Source organism: Sus scrofa, chromosome 5 (genome assembly GCF_054392235.1).
Source record: "Sus scrofa isolate SSC_HxYL_T2T_F1_AM1 chromosome 5, Sscrofa_HxYL_maternal_Yorkshire_Landrace_v2.0, whole genome shotgun sequence".
Taxonomy (NCBI): Eukaryota; Metazoa; Chordata; class Mammalia; order Artiodactyla; family Suidae; genus Sus; species Sus scrofa.
The window spans coordinates 43,665,146-43,677,877 of NC_139387.1; the positions used below are offsets into that span (position 1 = coordinate 43,665,146).

The 12,732-nt window shown below is 39.5% G+C and overlaps 1 protein-coding gene across 8 annotated transcripts in view; it reads right to left on the reverse strand.

The window, feature by feature from the left end:
• OSBPL8 (oxysterol binding protein like 8) overlaps positions 1 to 12,732 on the reverse strand; it is a 176,312-nt gene that overhangs the window by 133,043 nt on the left and 30,537 nt on the right. For 2 of the 8 annotated variants that reach the window (XM_085025096.1, XM_085025099.1), the window contains one exon: positions 602 to 642. The exons of 5 other annotated variants lie outside the window; for them this stretch is intronic. The gene's annotated coding sequence lies outside the window, so the exon portion shown is untranslated. Of the gene's footprint in view, positions 1 to 601; positions 643 to 1,423; positions 1,475 to 12,732 lie in introns of those variants that run through there. One more of the 8 variants, XM_085025097.1, reaches the window with a different exon arrangement.

The window sequence follows — 12,732 nt, forward strand, 5'->3', positions numbered from 1 at the left end:
TGGACACAACAGACATTGGATCATGGCTCTCAATGGCTCCAAAATGGCACTTTTGATTTTAATATCTTGCATGACCTCAATAACTTTTGTCACCGTAACAGCAAGTGGCTCAAAGCTCCCTAGGTTCAGGCCTTCTTTATCATCTGCTCATGACCCTCCCTCTGTTCTTCTGGCTCCGCCTTTCAAATTCTTCTCCTTCCTTCACAACCCGCCCCCCCCCCACCAGCTGATTCTGATATCTCATCCTTTGATCCTACAGATAATTCCCCCACCCCCCCAACTCTCTCCTTGCAGCCAGCTCTCCCACCAGTTCACCATCCTCTCCTCTATCCTGGGCCTCCTCAGCTCCACCTGATCCTTACCCAGACCCCGACCCCTCTTTCTTTCCCCCTCATACATAGTCCCAGACCCAACCTTCCGCCTCCAAAGACACCTCCCAACCAGCTCCTTTATTCCCTTTAGGGGAAGTTGCAGGAGCTGAAGGGATTGTCTGGGCCCATGTCCCTTTTTCAATGCCCAACCTCTCTCAAATTTAAAAAAGGTTCTCTTCTGGCCCCGCCACTTACATTAAGGAATTTGAATATCTCACTGGTGACCTTACCTGGCATGACATCCATATCATCTTATCCTCTATCTTCTCCCCTGAGGAAAAGAAAAGGGTCAGCTTAACTGCTTAGGTCCATGCTGACGACCTCCACTGGCAAGAGAACCACCAGCAGGTTGGGGCAGCAGACACCAAAGTCACATGATAACTTGCCTAATAGAAGGACTCTGGAAAGCGGCCTACAGAGTTGTTAACTATAAAAAACTAGAAGAAATTAGTGAAGGACCAGATGAGAACCCTGCCCTCTTTCTCATTTAACAGAGGCTCTTCAAAAATACACAAATTTAGACCCTTTCTCAGTAGAAGAAAGACTTTTCTTAAACACTTACTTCATTTCTCAATCTGCACCTGACCTAAGGCACAAACTACAAAAATTGGCAGATGGCCCTCAAACCCCACAATAGGATCTCTTCAGCCTCACCTTTAATAGTCAGGATAAAGAGGCTAAAAACCAAAAATTAAAAAGAAATTGGGCTAAATACCAAATGCTGGCAACTGCCATTCAGGGACCCCCAAAATATAAGCTCCCTCACAAGAACAATGGCTCTAAGGCCCCTACAGGCCCATGTTAAAGATGCGGCAAGAGAGGCCACTGGAAGGTCGACTGTGACCACCATCTGCAGGGGAGGGCCACATGCCTCCCAGTGGAGAGACCTCAGTCATCGAACCTCAACCTGCCAAGCCTCCTTGGCCTGGCCACAAAAGACTAGGGTGCCCGGGCCCCCCAGCCCCATGCCTACTACTCTATCAGAGCCCCCAGTAACTCTGCTAGTTGTAGGTAAGCTGATCTCTTTTCTTATTGACACAGGGGCCACTTACTCAGCACCACCTGAATTTATAGACCCCATGCACCCCTCTCAAGTCTACACTGTGGGGGTGACAGTTTAATATCCAAACCCTTAACAACACCCCCTCTAAATTGCACCTTATCAGGAACACCCTTTAGCCATTCTCTCCTAATACTACCCAGGTGCCCAACCCCGATTCTTGGCAGAGACATTTTATCTAAATTAAAGGGTTGTCTCCAGCCTAGATAAAAGGTTTCTTATCAGAATTCTTAAGCACCATATGCACAAAGAAGGTGAAGAAAATTAACTCTTAAATTTATATTTCTCACTTAATATAGGCCTCTACACTGCACTGCTTTATAGAGAGAACTACTGACTTAAACTCACCCTAAAACAAAGCTCTAATAAGAAAAACACCAAAGTTCCCGTCGTGGCTCAGTGGTTAATGAATCCAACTAGGAACCATGAGGTTGCGGATTCAATCCCTAGCCTTGCTCAGTGGGTTAAGGATCCAGTGCTGCCGTGAGCTGTGGTGTAGGTTGCAGACGCGGCTCAGATCCTACGTCGCTGTGGCTGTGGCGCAGGCCGGCAGCTACAGCTCCGATTAGACCCCTAGCCTGAGAACCTCCATATGCCACGGGAGCGGCTCAAGAAATGGCAAAAAAAAAAAAAAAAAAAAAAAAAAAAAAGAAAGAAAGAAAGAAAAACACCAATGCCTCTACAAAAAGAAGACAATATCAGAAGCAGACCACTGTTCCAAGATTGCCACACCTGACTCCTACAGTTGTTTTACTTCTGATTTACACTGGTGGGTGTCTCCCCTCCAAGGCTCTTACTATTGATGTAACTATGTGGGATCCCCTCACCTGGCCAATTAATACCTGCTCTGACCCAGACCACAAATATGTTTTCTTCTAATGTTACTCTAGCTCAATCAGCAACAAGTAAGACTTCAGCCAAGGTATATAACTTTCCCAGGTTATATTAATTTAAATTTAAAGGCTCCCTTATGTTGAGAACAATTAAACCATCTAGGGGTAACCAGCCTAATAACACTAGGAAACTAGGCTAAACAGACAAAGCTAATATATAACTTCCTTTAAAAATTAGAAACAGACTAAGCCGGTTGAACAGGGATATACTGGGCTGTACTTGATGAAGGCTCTTAAATTTATATTTATGACTTTACTAATACTGCTATTTATATTATTTTTATTAACTGTTTTCACAAAATTGCTATTTCTTGCATTGCCAAATGTGTAACTGAGTCTCTGATAAAATGATACAAAATTCCACATGAGATCAGTGATCTCTAGATAAAGGAAAATGCAACAAGAGGGAATATTTTCCTGGACCATAAAGGACTAGGAAGACAGGTGGTCCGGAGACTTTTGGCTACTGTTAATAAGGCCTAGTCCAGTAATAGCACACTGAGTGGCTTATCAGCGGAATCCTGCCAGAACTAGGAATGTTCATTCCTAGCGTGGGATGCAATGGTCATGAAATGCCTCCCAAAACTGTGGTTGAATTTATGACCATGGGGGAGCACTGTGAACTGAAGTTTAGCACTTGCCATTAGCCTCCACATGGAGTAAAACATAAGCCACTGCAGCTGCCAATCTGCAGCACCCCCTGGGTGGAACTCAGGGTGGAGACCAGGAGCAAGGCACTCTGTGCTCTTGGAAGCAGAACAGGACTTCAGATAGTTAGATTTCAAGTAAGGATTTTTATGGGCCCAAATTCTTGCATCTTCTCATATCTAGAAAAACAGAAATCATTAACTGCATCTGCATGGGCCATTCTAGAGAAAAGGCAGAATGGAGTAGCTGTGGGTCAGACATCCAAGGTAATACTAGGAAACATTATGGGAGTAATTTTAGACATGTCTTTGTATTGCTAAAAACTTAAGGTTTATGTGCCCTGTCAGACTTGATGCCACCAGCTGTTCTCAAACCAGCCTCAGCTGGCAGCTGCAACCTTATATTTTCAAGGTCTCCTCTTGTAACAACAGAAAGGAGGCAACATGTATAACAACCAAGACCTCCTTTTAATTATGTGTTAATACCACATCAAATGTTAAAATTGACTTAGATGAAACTACACTCCTCCTTAAACAGTACCAATATCAACCTATATGCCAAACCTCTGCTTAACCTTATTTTTCTTTTTTTCCCATCCTCTATGGTAGGAACCTACCACGTCCAGCCACCCAGTACTTGTCGCCCCTAGCCAGCAGGAAGTAGCTACAGAAGAGTGGACCATTGCCCCTATTCCATATAACAAGACTGGAATGATAGGTTCCCAGGAGGATGGAGACAGACTCCCCCCCCAATCCCCAAAAGGTGCTGTTCACCTTGGAGACTTGCTGTGGGGACACTCTCCCAGAATCTGGATGCTCAAGTTGGGCATCAAGAAACAATGGCCTTCAGAAAACAACTGCCTGCATAGATTAACCTCCTACAAGGATTAACTGCCCTGTGCCATACCCCTCCCTTGACCTTCCCCTCCTTCTTCATCATTCCTGCCATAAGTTCCCGCCATGAACTCCATCCAGCCACAGATCCTTTATGAGCTTAGCACCTCCTCACAGTCAGAGCTAGTACCACCTTGAGCTCAGCCACCTCCCTCTAATGCCTTAATAAATCTCTTTTGCTTTACCAACTAGGCCTTGCATGTTCCTCCCTTGGTAAACCTAACATGAACGATTTAAGCACTGAAAAAAATAAAGGGATATAGAAGCTATGAACAATGGATTTAAAAATTTTATTAACAGACCTATAAATTTCGCTGCAGCCAACAAATGCAATATATCCTTTTCAAATACACATGTTTCCAAATTTAACTACATGCTGGGCCAAAAAGCAAGTCTCAAATAACTTGCAAAAGACTGAAAACAAACACACTGATCTCTGACCACAATGCAATTAAGCTTGAAATCAATGCTGGAACAATGTTACCAGAATCCGGGTTCTTGTTCACAGAGCTGAAGAATGAACTTTGAGAACACACAGGCAGCTTGCAAGTAAAGCCTTTATTACAGGAAAGCAAATAGCTCCCAGGACAGCTGGGAAAGGGGAGAAGAGCCCCCCCCCCTATTGTCCTATAGGGGTTTTTAATCCCTATAGGGATTACCAACATGGGTTACCAACATGGGGTCCAGAAAGATGTGGTTTTCTCCCACTGGCCTTGCCCAACTACCTTTATCAGTCCTTGTCCAATATGGGTCTTACGAGTGGAAATGTCCCATAAGTCTCATGGTTTCTTTGCCCTTCTCTTTCCATAGACTGAGTCTCAGGGGGTTAGAGATTAATGTCCATCTGGGCATAGGTACACTCCCTATAGTAAACAAAGCCTGTGGGATGTTACTCCCCAGAGCCCTTAAGCCACAAATGTTAATCAACAGCCACATCAAAGAATGCAACAAAGCCCATGATCCTATACTGACTACCTGAGTTATTATTCCGCCTCAAAATCACTGACAAAAAGATAGAAAATCTTCATGTATTTTGAAATTTAAGAAATATACCTCTAAGTAACCTATGAATTGAAGAAATAATCACACTGGCAATTAGGAAGCAACAAGGAAAATTGGGTTTTAAACTAACTGATAATAAAAACACTATGTATCAAAACTTGAAGTACCCAGAGAAAATTTATAGGTATAAAAGGCAGTTTGAAAACCAAAGAACTAATCATCCATTTCAAAAAAAAGTTAAAGAGAAGCAAACTACACATAAGAAAATAAAGGAAGGATACACAAAAAGAGCAGAGACAAATAACCCAGAAAACTGAAATACAAAAAAGTAAATCAACAAAGTTAAAAATCAGTTCTTTGAAAAAATTAATGAATACTAGTAAGACTAAACAAGGGAAAAAAGATCAGAAGTAACCAAGATTATAACTGATAAAGAAGACAAAACAGGAGTTCCCATCATGGCGCAGTAGAAACGAATCCACATACAACTTTAATCAAACGGCTGCAAGACCCCAAAAATGGGGATTCTGTTTTGGAAAGCTTTGTTATAAATTTCCTGGCATAAACAAATAGGCCAGGGAGTTCCCGTTGTGGCTCAGTGGTTAACGAATCCATCTGGGAACCATGAGGTTGCGGGTTGGATCCCTGGCCTTGCTCAGTGGGTTAAGGATCTGGCGTTGCCATGAGCTGTGGTGTAGGCCGCAGATGCGGCTTGGATCCTGTATTGCTGTGGCTGTAGTGTAGGCTGGCAGCTGTATCTCGATTAGACCCCTAGCCTGGGAACCTCCGTATGCCATGGGTGTGGCCCTAGAAAAGACAAAAAGACAGAAACAAAAAAACAAATAGGCCAAAAGTTTTTAAATTAATGAAACATATTCTAACAGGAACAGAAAACAGCAAATAGACTCTATTTCTCCTCTAATGCAGAGTTGTTTCCTCCTCTGTGCACTCAAAGTGTTTCTAGTGCAGAACTAATCATATTGTATTTCTAAATATTTAACCACCTGCCTCCCCCATTTAGATCCAAAACTCCATGATGACAATCAATTTATACAAATTAATGACTGCCTAATATGTGTTAGGCATATGCTACCTTATGGAGAATCAAAGAACACGAAACACGCATGGTCATGAACTCTTGAGGTCATGTGAAGCTTCTCATTGGCAAGTAGAGACCTAAATGATGCGTGGCAGTTAGCTAAACAAAGAATGGCAAGAAACACATTCCAAGAAGAGAATATGCATAAGACCTAAGGCAGGAGACCAATCGCAGATTTTTCCACATTTCCAGTAGCACTACATACTACAGAGTAGATACATTATATTAGAGATTATGAGATGGTTGATGAGGAAGCATGAGAGGATGGATGAAAAAAATTAAGTCAATATAAAAACAGCCCTATTTCATTTAAGATTGTGTATTTCGGACTTGACAATTCACATTTAAACATGGTATTTATCAAGACTTTTTAAGAATTTAAACTATTGTGAACCAAGGTCCATTTAGTAGCTGCTTCTCCTCGTCACTGTAAGATAATGTGGAAGAGAAGCAATTAGAGCAGGTAAGATTTTGATATTCCTCTGCTCCAGAACAAGATAGCTCTCAAAAGAATAACGTTGGATAGAAAGAACAAGCTATTTTTTTTCCATCACCTTACTTAACTGCCATTTTCTTCTTAAGAGCTTTTGCTGTACTCTAAGAATCCAATAACAGGGTCCAAATCTTTTTTGCACCCACTAAATCAGCACTTAACATAGTGTGAATGATAACATCCTTAACTGTTCACAACTCATACCTTGGGTTTTCACAGTAGCCAAAACTTAATTAACTCCTAATTATCTCAACATGTTGTGACTGTAAAAGAGTGTAAATAACAAGACTAATGTTTCTGTCTACTGAAAGTAGTGCATTAAAAAACAGTGTGTGGCAAATGTGGAAAAAGTGGAGTCTTTGTGCACTGCTGATGGGAATGTAAAACAGTACGAACACTATGGAAAACAGTATGGTGGATCATCAAAAAAATTAAAAACAGAATTTTTTACATATGATCTAGCAATTTCACGTAAAACAACTGAAAGCAGAGTCTTGAACAGATATACGTACACCTGTGTTCACAGCAGCATTATTAACAATAGCTAAAACATATAAGTGGCCACTGATACATGAATGGACATACAATGGAATATTATTCAGCCTGAAAAAAAGAAGAAATTTCTGACATGTTACAACACAGATGACCTTTAAGGACATTATGCTAAGTAAAATAGGTCAGTCACAAAAAAAACCCCAAACAAAAACTGTATAATTTAACTTATATGAGGTCCCTAAAACAGCCAAAATCAGAGACAAGTAGAATGGTGGTTGCCAGGAGCTGGGAAAAGGGGAAATAGAGAGTTATTGTTTAATGAGTATAGAATTTCAATTCTGCAAAATGAAGGGAGTTCTACAGATGAATGGTGGTGGTGGTTGCACAATATGAATGCACTTGACTGTATACGTACAAATGGCTGAGATGGTAAATTATACGTGTATTTTACCACTGCTTTTTAAATTTAGGGGGAAAAAGTAGTGTGCAGTTTTCCTTTTTAGAAATACCATAATTAGAAATCACATTTAAGACATACCAACATTCCTCAAAGACAAATTTGTCTGGTTCTGTTTAGAAATAAATCAGTCATGGCCACCATGTACTAGTTATTCACAGTGAATCATTTAAACCTGATGATCTCTTGTCTCATTTGTGAGTAAAAGACCCAGTCTTTCCTATTAGTAGGTTTGTCTTAAATCTTTCAAGTAAACTGGACTATAAGTTTGCTGCTTCTTAAGGACTTCCTATAAATTAAGTAGTTCTAGAACACTTATGAGTTTTAAGAGGAAAAAAAAATATGCTTAAATAAAAATAAACTATAAAACCTGAAAAAAAGGTGAAATGGTTAAGGTACCTAAACAAGGTCCTAAGCCAAAAGTTACAGTATTTGAAATACAGTAGGTTCCTTTCTTGTGTTTACAGTAAAAAACCCTGTCATTTCCACTGTGCCAATATGTACTGCTCAAAAATTATCCATAAACTTATTTTTATACTTTCCTAGAGGAAAAAAAAATTTTAAGGAGCAGGAGAGAGTTTACTGTTTTGTTCTCCCTTACAAATTTCTCAAGTATCCCCCCATTTCCCCAAACCAAAGCTGCCAAAAGAATAAGGGGCAGAGTTCATAGAAAATGGAGCAGCTATCTATAGAGTCAAAAAGAATACTTAGGTCATTTAAACACGTATTTTATAAGCTGATTCCCCACCCATTCATCTCCAAGAAAAAGAAAATTCAGAGTAGCATATTCTAAAGGTCAATACAGTATATCTCTTCATTCAAATAAAAAACAGAACAGCTATGAATATGGCAAATCTCAGCAGAAAAGCATGATGGCTCTATTTAAAAAAAAAAGTTATGATCATTATAAAGTAATATGGAATAGAGACTATGATATGCTTACTTCTTTTGGAACACAAAATATAATATTCAGGTATTCTGGTAAATTACAACCATTTTAAGTATGTATATAAACAATAAAGGACTAAGAGAAAAGAGAATAAATTGGCCTTTGAGGTGAATGAACACTTTAATGTTGGTAACAGACTGTTCTTCAGATAAATAACATTGGAGATAAAGTAAATTATGGAAGAATGAAAATGTTCACAAACACCAAAACCATGGACTCAAATTAAAAACTGGCTATGGGAGTACCCATTGTGGCTCAGTAGTAATGAACCCAACTAGCATCCATGAGGATGAGGTTTCATCCCTGGCCTCACTCAGTGGGTTAAGGATCCGGAACTGCCATGAGCTGTGGTGTAGGCTGTAGACATAGCTTGGATCTGGGGTTGCTGTGGCTGTTTTGTAGGCAGGCAGCAGTAGCTCCAATTCAACCCTTAGCCTGGGAATTTCCATATGCTTGGGGTTTGCAGGATAGGGGAGAGGAGGGGAAGGAAGAGGAGAAAAGGAAAGAAATCAGACTGAGATATAAAGAACAAACTAGTGGTTACCACTAAGAAGAATGTTGAGGAGGAAGGGTGAAAAATAGGTATTGGATTAAGAGACACAAACTACTGTGTATAAAATACATAAGCGACAAGGATAAATTGTACAGCACAGGGAAATAATAGCTATTCTTTTGTAATAACTTTAAAAGATATTAATCTATAAAGGAGTATAATCTACAACAGTATTGAAACCCTGTATTACACACCTAAAATTAATACGGTATTATAAATCAACTATACCTCAACAAAGAAATGAAGTAATACATGGTAACTTGGTGGGGTGGGGGGAGGGGGGAGAAACCAAGGTGAGAACTTCACCAAAGAGATAGAAAACAAAGAAGAAACAAATGAATTTTGGAGATGAAGAAAACAACAAAGAGTCTCAATAGCAGCCTAGAGCAAGCAGAAGCACAAGAAAGAATCAATGAGCTAACAGGCAGGGCTTTTTTTTTTTTTTTTTTTGTCTTTTTAGGGTCTCACCTCTGGCCTATGGAGCTTCCCAGGCTAGGGGTCGAATCAGAGCTGTAGCCGCTGGCCTATGCCACAGCAACATGGGATCCGAGCCACATCTGCAAACTACAGCGCAGCTCACAGCAACACTGGATCCTTAACCCACTGAACAAGGACATAGATCAAACCTGCATCCTCTTGGGTGCTAGTCAGATTCATTTCCGCTGAGCCACAATGGGAACTCCAGATCTTCTGACATTAAACAGAGGAGCAAAAAAAACCATCAAAAAACAAAAAAAATAAAACAAACAAACAAAAAAAACACTAATGAAGAAAGCCTATGGGTCCTAGGAGATGCCATCAAAAGAAACTATGCATCATTGGAGTCCCAGAAGGAGAAGGCAGGAAGAAAAGGGTAAAAGCTTATTTAAAGAAATAATATCTGAATACAACCACTATGGAAAACAGTATGGAGGTACCTCAGAAAACTAAATATTGAACTACCATTATGACCCAGCAGTCCCACTCCTGGGCATCTTTCCTTGAAAAAGACACATGCACCTGTGTGTTCATTGCAGCACTGTTCACAATAGCCAAGACGTGGAAATAACCTAAATGTCCATCAACAGATGAACGGATTAAGAAGATGTGGTACAGGAGTTCCCATCGTGGCTCAGTGGTTAATGAATCCAACTAGGAACAATGAGGTTGTGAGTTCGATCCCTGGTCTCGCTCAGTGGGTTAAGGATCCGGCATTGCAATGAGCTGTGGTGTAGGTTGCAAATGCGGCTCGGATCCCGCGTTGCTGTGGCTCTGGCATAGGCTGGCAGCTACAGCTCCAATTAGACCCCTAGCCTGGAAACCTCTAAATGCCATGGGTGCAGCTCTAGAAAACACACACACACACACACACACACACACACACACACATACACACACACAAGAAGAAGAAGATGTGGTACATATACATGATGGAATATTACTCAGCTATAAAAAAGAACAAAATAATGCCATTTGCAGCAACATGAATGGAACTAGAGACTCTCATACTAAGTGAAGTAAGTCAGAAACAGAAGACAAATACCATGTGATATCACTTACATATGGAATCTAATATATAGCACAAATGAACCTTTCCACAGAAAAGAAACTCATGGACTGGAAGAACAGCCTTGTGGTTGCCAAGGGGTGGGGGGGGGGAGTAGAATGGACTGGAAATGTGGGGTTAATAGATGCAAACTACTGCATCTGGAGTGGATAACCAATGAGATCCTGCTATATAGCACTGGGAACTATATCTAGTCTCTTATGATGGAACATGATGGAGGATAATGTGAGAAAAGAATGTATGTGTGACTGGGTCACTTTGCTGCACAGTAGAAAATTGACAGAACACTATAAACCAATTAATGGAAAAAAATGAGTCATTAACATCAAATAAAGAAATAATGGCTGAGAAGTTCCCAAACCTGAGGAGACATTTGAACACCAAGTTCATTAAGCTAATTAATTGGTCATCCCAAAATTACAATCCTAACTTATCTTCTCCAAGATATATTATAACAAAATGATCTAAAATACAGGACCAAAATTTTAAAAACAGCGAGAGAAAACAGTTTTCCTTCATTCAAGGGTACCCTCATAAGTGTATCAGCAGATTGCTCAACAGAATCCTTGCAGGCCAGGAGAAAATATAATAATATACTGAGAATACTGAAAGAAAGAAACTGCCAACTAAAAAACTTTTACACACAGCAAAATTGTCCTTCAGAAATGAAAGCAAGATAAAGGCCTTCCAAAACAAAAGCTGAGGGTGTTCATCACCACTAAACTTATCTTATAAGAAATGCCGAAAGGAGTTCAAGCTGAAACTAAAGGACACCAGCTAATAATATGAAAACAGCACCTTGGTAAAGGCAAGTATACAGTCAAATTCAGACTATTCTAATACTGTAATATGGTGTTATGTTAACCACTTAACTTTGGTATAAAGGTTAAACAACAAAAATTTTAAAAACAGCTACAGTTACAATAATTTCAAATGAGTACACAATATTAATAGATGTAAAGTATGACATCAAAAACATAAAATGTGTGGGAAAAGAGACACTTAACTTTGGTATAAAGGTTAAACAACAAGTTTTAAAAATAGCTACAGTTACATTAATTTCAAATGAGTACACAATATTAAAAGATGTTAAGTATGACATCAAAAACATAAAATGTGTGGGAACAGAGATTTGTATGAAATCAAATTATCAACTTAAAATTGATTGTTATATCTAAAAGATATTTCAGATAAGCCTCAAAGTAACAACAAAACAAAAACCTGCAAAAGACACAGAAGATAAAGAGAAAGGAAATCAAAGTATACCACTATGGAAAAACATCAATTCACAAGGAAAGACAAGAGACAAAGAAAGGAACAAAGCAACTATGTAAAAGCCTGAAAACAACAAGATGTTAAGAGTAAGTCTTTACTTATCAATATTTATCATAAATATAAATGGATCAAATATTCCAGTCAAAAGGCACAGAGTAGCTGAATGGATTAAAAAAAAAAGACTCAATTATATGCTGCCTATAAGACATTCACTTCAGCTTTAGAGACACAAAGGATAAAATATAAAAGTGAAGGGGTGGAAAAAGAAATTCCAATAAAATAATTTACTTTATTCCAAATAAAAACCAAGAGAGCAGGAGTAGCTATACTTACATTAGACAAAACAGACTTCAAGTTAAAAACTATAACAAGAGACAAAGAAGGTCAATTATATAATAATAAAGGGGTCAATTCACCAAAAGGATGTAACAATTATAAGTATATATGCACCCAACATTAGAGCAACTAAATATATTGAGCAAAAACGAACAACCTGAAGGGAGTAATAGACAGCAATACAATCAAAGGGGACTTGAATCGCCTATTGTCTTTTTTCTTTTTTTCTTTTTTGTCTTTTTGCCATTTCTTGGGCCGCTCCAGCGGCACATGGAGGTTCCCAGGCTAGGGGTCGAATCCGAGCTGTAGCCGCCGGCCTATGCCAGAGCCACAGCAATGCAAGATCCGAGCCGCGTCTGCAATCTACACCACAGCTCAGGGCAACGCCAGATCGTTAACCCACTGAGCAAGGGCAGGGATCAAACCCGCAACCTCATGGTTCCTAGTCGGATTCGTTAACCACTGCGCCACAACAGGAACTCCGAATCGCCTATTTTCAATGATGAATACATCCAGACATAAAAAATTAAGGAAATAATCAGATTTTAACTTAACTTTAGACCAAAGAACTTAATAGCCAGATACAGAACATTTCATCCAACAGCAGCATCCAACAGCAGCAGAATACTCATTCTTCTCAAGCACATTTGGGACATTCTGTA